General features: G+C 40.7%; 1 protein-coding gene across 1 annotated transcript in view; it reads right to left on the minus strand.

The window, feature by feature from the left end:
- Positions 1 to 5,085, minus strand: part of furinb (furin (paired basic amino acid cleaving enzyme) b) — a 110,162-nt gene extending 105,077 nt beyond the window's left edge. Inside the window, exon 1 of the mRNA XM_017700099.2 lies at positions 4,572 to 5,085. The gene's annotated coding sequence lies outside the window, so the exon portion shown is untranslated. The remainder of the gene's footprint in view (positions 1 to 4,571) is intronic.
- Positions 5,086 to 6,761: the final 1,676 nt, after the last annotated feature.

Consider the following 6,761-nt stretch of genomic DNA (forward strand, 5'->3'; position numbering starts at 1 on the left):
AAACTAAACTGCACCTGAGTTGTATAATGAACTTACTTGAACCTTTCGCAAACTTCTCAATTTCATGACACAAGTTTCATGAAACAGCCAATCAGAACAGCGAAAATATATCATGTGATTACATCAGATTACATTCTTTAAAATAACTGACTTTACTGGATCAACAGTCAAGAAAATAAAACAGGAGATGGTTAATTGGGCAGCTGAAAATCAACCCAAATCACTCAAGGCTGGTAGTTATTCATTCTGTCAGTTTCCTGAGTAATGCATTTCTCAAAGCTAAATGTTTCTGTTACCAGCTGCAATAGCTAGTCAGCTAACAGTAACAACCATTTAAAGGGCTACTTGTGTCACCATCTATTCTTTGTTAGTCTGCTATTTTTGAGATTTACGTAGCTGTAAACTTTTTCTCCTCTCCAGATGCTCCTTTTTTAGGGAACTAAACTATGAATATTCTCAGAGTGAAGTGCGCCTTGTTTAGCTTGTTCTTCAGCTTGTTCTTCTAAGACTTCACATTAAACATCTCCAATGGCTTTATAATGAGAATAATATCGTGTATCAAAAACACGGGCTGCTAACTCGCCTTGTGTAATGCTCTTTAATGATTTCATGTAGTTATCACGTTGCACGGAAATTATGTTGCAGGCATAAGTTTCATAATATTAAACCAACCTGATACATCCCAGTTACTGCTGGTGACAAACATTGTGATTTGATATCGTTTCTCATGTAGCTGGAAAAAATAAGTCAAACGTACAAAGTCTGTAAGTTTGTAAGTAACTATGTAACTAATTGGATAATATGTAACTTCTAGTGGTGCTAAAGTTGACACATTAATAGCTTGTTAATTTGATAAATGATTAAATTGTTTTATTTAGTAATATAATTTTCCAATTTGACCTTTCGAAGCATCTGTAGCTCCGCCCTGAAGCTCAGCTACTCATGCACTGTAAGTTTCAATGACTCTGTTTTTGAATCTCATGTGACTTTTGCTTTCAAGCTCATGTTTCATTTTCAGGTTTCAGTTTCACATGATGAAAATGATGGCACTGAATTATTTAAAGTAATAGACACATTCTGATTAAGATTAATATGTCCATTGACAAAGCTATACTAACATGTGCTCCTTAGGGTCAATTTGAGCAGATAAGACATTTGTCATTATTTAACATTTTCCTCCAAACCGTGATGTATTTCTGAGTGAAATACAGTATCAGGGAGGGTTCTCTTGGTGGGGATGGAGTGAAGGGGAAATGAAATGAGTTTTCTGGTTAATACTATTTTTCCTTGCCAGCTGGTGTCTGGTGATGTAATCAAAACTTTCGAAGGTGGGCAAGATTATGGGAAAACAAGGTTGTTGTCTTTTGAACAACAAGATATGATGGACCATGCTTAATATGAGCAGGAACATGAACTAACAAGGTAAATAAATATTTCAGGCTGATTTTACAGAGTACAAGAAAATGACAGTAAAAACCCGAGTCTTGTAAAGGTTAACATTCAATGTGTTTGTGTTAGGTTATGATGGCCTCCCTCTTCAGGAGGCAGTGGTTTAAAGTGCTACATGTCTTCTTCAAACACAGACGTGACCAAGGGGTCATCTTATTCTTTAAATGTGCAATTATAAAGTATGCAGAGCAGAAGAGGAGTTCAGAGCTCAGAGACTTCCACAGCATGTCTGCTGCAGTGTGTTCTCTGGGGAAGTGAGGAACAGTAATTATCATTGCTTAATAACTACTCATCGCGCACAGCTACACACAGCTTTAATGACCCGCACTCGCGTTGTCAGGGCAAGACCTGTGGAGCATGATGACTCATTAAGGCCTGGACGTGTATATACACAGACACACACACACACACACACACACACAAAAGTGAACACACACAGGCTTCTACTTTTTCCACTTTTTGCTCTCTCGCTCTCTTTCTCTGCCCATAAATACATCAGATATCTAAGATGTCTTGGTATTGTAGTACAGGCACACCTCAGATTGTCTGTTTTGTCTTTTCCAGCTGTCTACACATACGCTTGTCTGTTTGAGCATTTGCTCTTACAAACCAGTCTATTTTCTTCCAGAGTTATTTATAAGTCAGTAGTGCCTGTACTGTAGATGTGAGAAATACATGCTGGTATGAGAAGAGATGTGCTATGTGTTCAACTCAGTATGTGTGAGGGCTTAAAACTGTTCTGCTGTCAGTCAGTAAGCAGATAAGTAACAATATTAAAAGGGAGTTGCTTCCTTCTTAACAGATTAACATTTTAATCTTGATTTCTCCCCTTCTACCACCATCAAACTTCTCAGCTGTTATCTCGGCCTAACAACAAAAAAAAAGGTATAAAAGGTAAGGCAGTTACAAGCAGTTACAAGTGCTTCAGCTTTTTCCCAGTAAATTGCAGGGAGTGTGCTATGAATAGGCCACACTGATGGGATTTTTCGGGTTGATGCGGCTCCGTTTAGCTGGCAGAAGCTATTATGTGGTTTGTTGGGGTGGGGGTGATGGGAAGGTTCACTGAAGTGAAACTTCAGGGCAGCATGACACCACAGCACCAACATAATAATTAAAATAACGATATGTGAAATTTAATCTGCTACTCTATTGAACCTATGCAGTGACCAGTAGTGGTGGATAATAAAACATGCTGCATGGAGCTACCGCCTGAAGATTATTAAAGCATCTCTAGGGATATTAAAGCCATCATTAGTTTTCATCAAATGTACATCATATTCCAGCTGACCTTGAGGACAGTGCTGCCTACCAGGTATTTAATTCCACTGTAAACAAAAACACAAACAGAACTTCAGAAATGTTCAGACTAGTTCTTTATATCACTGACCTTTTACTTTCTTTACATCTAGTACTAAAACATTTCTCCAGGTTTTCTGTTTTAGACACAAAAAAGTCAATACAATCTACCACAGGTTAAAACTCTAGCACTGATACACCCCTCACCCTCTTCTGGGGTCTCATTTGCTGCCTTTCACAGAAACCGCTATATAAACTCTGAAAGTGGTCGTTTTCAAAAATCGCCACTATCCTCTGCTTTATAAAAAAACTTCTACAAGTATTATGTTTAGTTCAGCGTATATTTTACCCTGAAAGGCCACTGCAAATAACATTTAACATTACGTAAATATGTAAATAACATTACATCTGGTTTTGGCCTCCCGAACCAACCCTCAACATACATTATTCACTCAATACATTTATTTATACACAGCAATTTTATTTCAGGTACAAGACAATTCTGTTTTACTTAATGTATTTTAGAATCTTATTTTAAAATCTTATTTTCTCCAGTTGAAAATAGTGGGAATAAAATAAAGAAATATACACCCACAGAGCAGTAGATGACTTCCTCATGAATAAGACAGCTGACATTGACAATGACATTGTTCTAAAATTAACATTTAGAACGCCTCGCAGTTGAAAAGCAGTGATCAAATCTCGACGCAGATAATTTCCTAATGTTCCCCAAAAACGTCTTATTAAAATTTCTTCATGTCAACATCTCACTGCATACAATTTAAATGATTACAGAACAGAATAACAACATCAACTACACAGACAAGTGAACGGTGGTGTGGATGCATTACGATCTCAGAAGCGTTTCTGCTCATTTACTTTTATATCACGGTGAACACATTTTAAATTAATAGCCCAGAGCTGACCAATGACTGTCCCATCCAGATACGCATATGTATTATTTTTTATTCCCGGTGAGTTTAAGCTCCTTGCTCGTCTCATTCTGAGCCACTTCGTTGTTGTGAAACCCGTTATTATGCCTCTAAGCGCGGCTCTGCTATTATTAGATGTTAGCACACCACTCAGGGTGGTTGTTATCTTTTGTGCTCACGATTACAGCGTGTCTTAAAAGCGCTGCAGGAAAAGCGCCGCAGCTTGTATTGTTCCCACTTTCCTCCAGATGCAGCGGAGAAGTACACGCGATAATGTAACTGCCAAGAGTATGAACTCGGGATGAGGAGCAGGGCAAGAGGTGCGAGAACCCAGCCCAGCTTATGGTTATGTAACATTAAATCCTACAGGAGCACAAGAGTCTAATTTGAGTGACATCGGTTCACGGGAGGATTAGAGACCTTCTCGCCCTCAGGTAAAGCTAACATCAAAATAACGGTTTCCTGAGAATGTAACGTTAGCTAGCTGCGCTAGTTAGCCAGGTTATTTAAACGGGACAATAGTTCACTGCTAACACGGATGCGACGAGGAAGTCAGCTAGTTAAATACATAAACAAAAACACCGCGTGAAGGACGTGCGCCAAAACAACTAAAACACTCAAAACTTGCTCACAGTTGCTTTAAAGGGACTCAAAAGCGTGACCCAACTCCAAACTCCCAGAGTGTAAGATTGTTTTCGGTCAGTACAAACTCTAACAGCAATAGTTACTAAGCGCCGTCCTGAGCTTGGCATAACAACAAGACCGTTTTGTGTTACCGTGCAGCAAAGTAAGTCAACCTTAACCTGTCTTTGCACAGGTTACACTACGCGAGCAAGACTATTCTTTAAAGAAATACTAAAACTGGCTTTCTGACACTACGTTAACTTCCATTACCTCCGTTCGCGGTGTGTGTCAACCACTCCTCAGCCCGAGAGGCGCTCGCTAACTCTCCCCGCGGCGCAGAGCCATAGCCGGCGGACCAGTCCTAGCTGTCATTCGCAGCTCCCCTGTTCTTCACTCCCGACGGCTGTGGAGTCATGTTTCGCTCATTTTCCCAGGAGTTTCTCTCACCGATGTATCCACAAGAAGAAAACTGGGGGCTCTGACTCAAAACCTCGCGCGCGCCCCGGTGCCGTTACTCTGAAGCGTCCCCCGCCTCCCTGCGCGCGCTCACGTCGGGCAGCACGCGTGCTCGCTCGCGCGCTCATACACGCGCGCACCGAAGAAACTTTCAGTGTTGTGCTCCTCTGCCGGAGGAACGCACGGCCGCGCCGCCGAAGCAGGAGCGCGGTGTGAAGACAGGTTCCCGAAAGCGCATCACCCACGTTACACGCTCAACAGGACGTAGCTGGACCGAGGACTACAAACCCGAGAGCACATCCGCTCTCGCACGGCCTACAAGTCCCAGGAAGTGCGTCATGGCGTGAGCGCGATGGCGGTGTGCGAGCTGTCAGCACCACCTAGAGGGTAAAGACCGAAAGCTGACACACGAAGCAGCCAAAGGCTGAAGCGAATAGATCCCGTGTTAAACGTTTGCACGGAAAACAGGTCTTGGCTCGTTGACTCACTCAGCCGAGACCTGTTCTGTGTCCAAGCTTTTCTCCCGTAGCTTAGCACTGGAGGCTAACGCTGCTAACGCGAGAAGTAAACAGTCGTCCTACTCTTTCTGTAAAATAAAACCCTCTCTTCCCGCTTTGGAATAGCGTGATTGAAATGATCTGTCACTTCATGAACAGCCATATTTAGAGTGAAGATAACAACGACAAAACGATTTTGAATACTTTGGGTGTCGACTGATTTCTAAGTGTTGGTCTTTGAGCTCCAGCTCTTCACCAAGGAAACACAATTTGGACACCAAACATGTGACTCGTCATCTACATCCTATATTAGTGTGATGTGTAATGTAAATAAAATACTTTAAAAGTTTTTTTTTTCCAATAAGAGAAATTTTATGTAGCGTGTAAACATTGTTAACCCATATTATACAGAACATATTATTAAGTCCATATTATACAGAAAATGCCAGTTTTTAATGTTTTTTGTGACAAAAATAGCACGTTTATATATTTCCACTTGTTCACCTACACATGTAGAAGTTATAAGAGGTGTTTCAGAACGAGGCACATTTACATGCACCAGTCTTAAAATCACAGTAACAAAAACATTTTCAGTCACGATTTCCAGTGAGAACCACCATGGTGTAATAACATGATGCTTCATACTCTGTGTAGTTTGGTGACTAAAAATCATAGCATGGCAATAGCTAGAAATCATCATCGATAGCAAATATAGCCTACTTTACAGGCCACTGTGTTTCTATTTGTGGTGACCACTCTGGAGTAGACTTTATTGTAGACTTTATCGGTGGGCTGGAGAGGCACAGCTATTCAGCAGATGCTCCAAGTGCACATAATTGTTGCAATTTATATGTTGAAATTATATTAGACTTAAATCATTAAACACTGGTGATTAAGGCATAATAAACTGTAAAAGCTGTATAATTATAGCTTCATGAAAACCACTTAATCTTATTAGGAAAACAGACAGAATTATTCGTAATAAAGAAAACCTTACTTGTTCATAATAAGACAGACTTTCAGCAGTTCACATCCGATTTCTGAGTATAGCTGAAATGCACCCCCACTTCAAGAGAGAAATGTTTTACACCAGGATGCTGTCCGTATAGGACAGTTTCTGTGAAAGGTTAACTGGGCCAAAAATGAGAAAATAGTCTTTATAAAGTAGGTGATGGTCAAGTGCACCAGAAAACGTGAGGTTAGGACTTTTTGACTAGACCTTCAGTCATAACCATGTTTAACCCTTCTGACCAGAGAGCAGCTACTATCTGAACTCATTCCAGTCAGAAGCAAGCCTTATATCTTACCGTAACCTTGAACTAGGACACTCCTTAAACAAAATGCAGTAGAGACACAAACCAAAGGGGAGCTTTTGTCCACGCAGAACTTCTGAGAGGCAGATTAAACATTAAACATGACTGTAGATGTAGAACGCTCACTAGAGGGCGCCATAGAGTCAGAAACAAGAAGCCTGAGTCTCCCTCGTCCTCCTGAAGCACAGTGCTCT

Source organism: Pygocentrus nattereri, chromosome 11, assembly GCF_015220715.1.
Source record: "Pygocentrus nattereri isolate fPygNat1 chromosome 11, fPygNat1.pri, whole genome shotgun sequence".
NCBI classification, from domain to species: domain Eukaryota; kingdom Metazoa; phylum Chordata; class Actinopteri; order Characiformes; family Serrasalmidae; genus Pygocentrus; species Pygocentrus nattereri.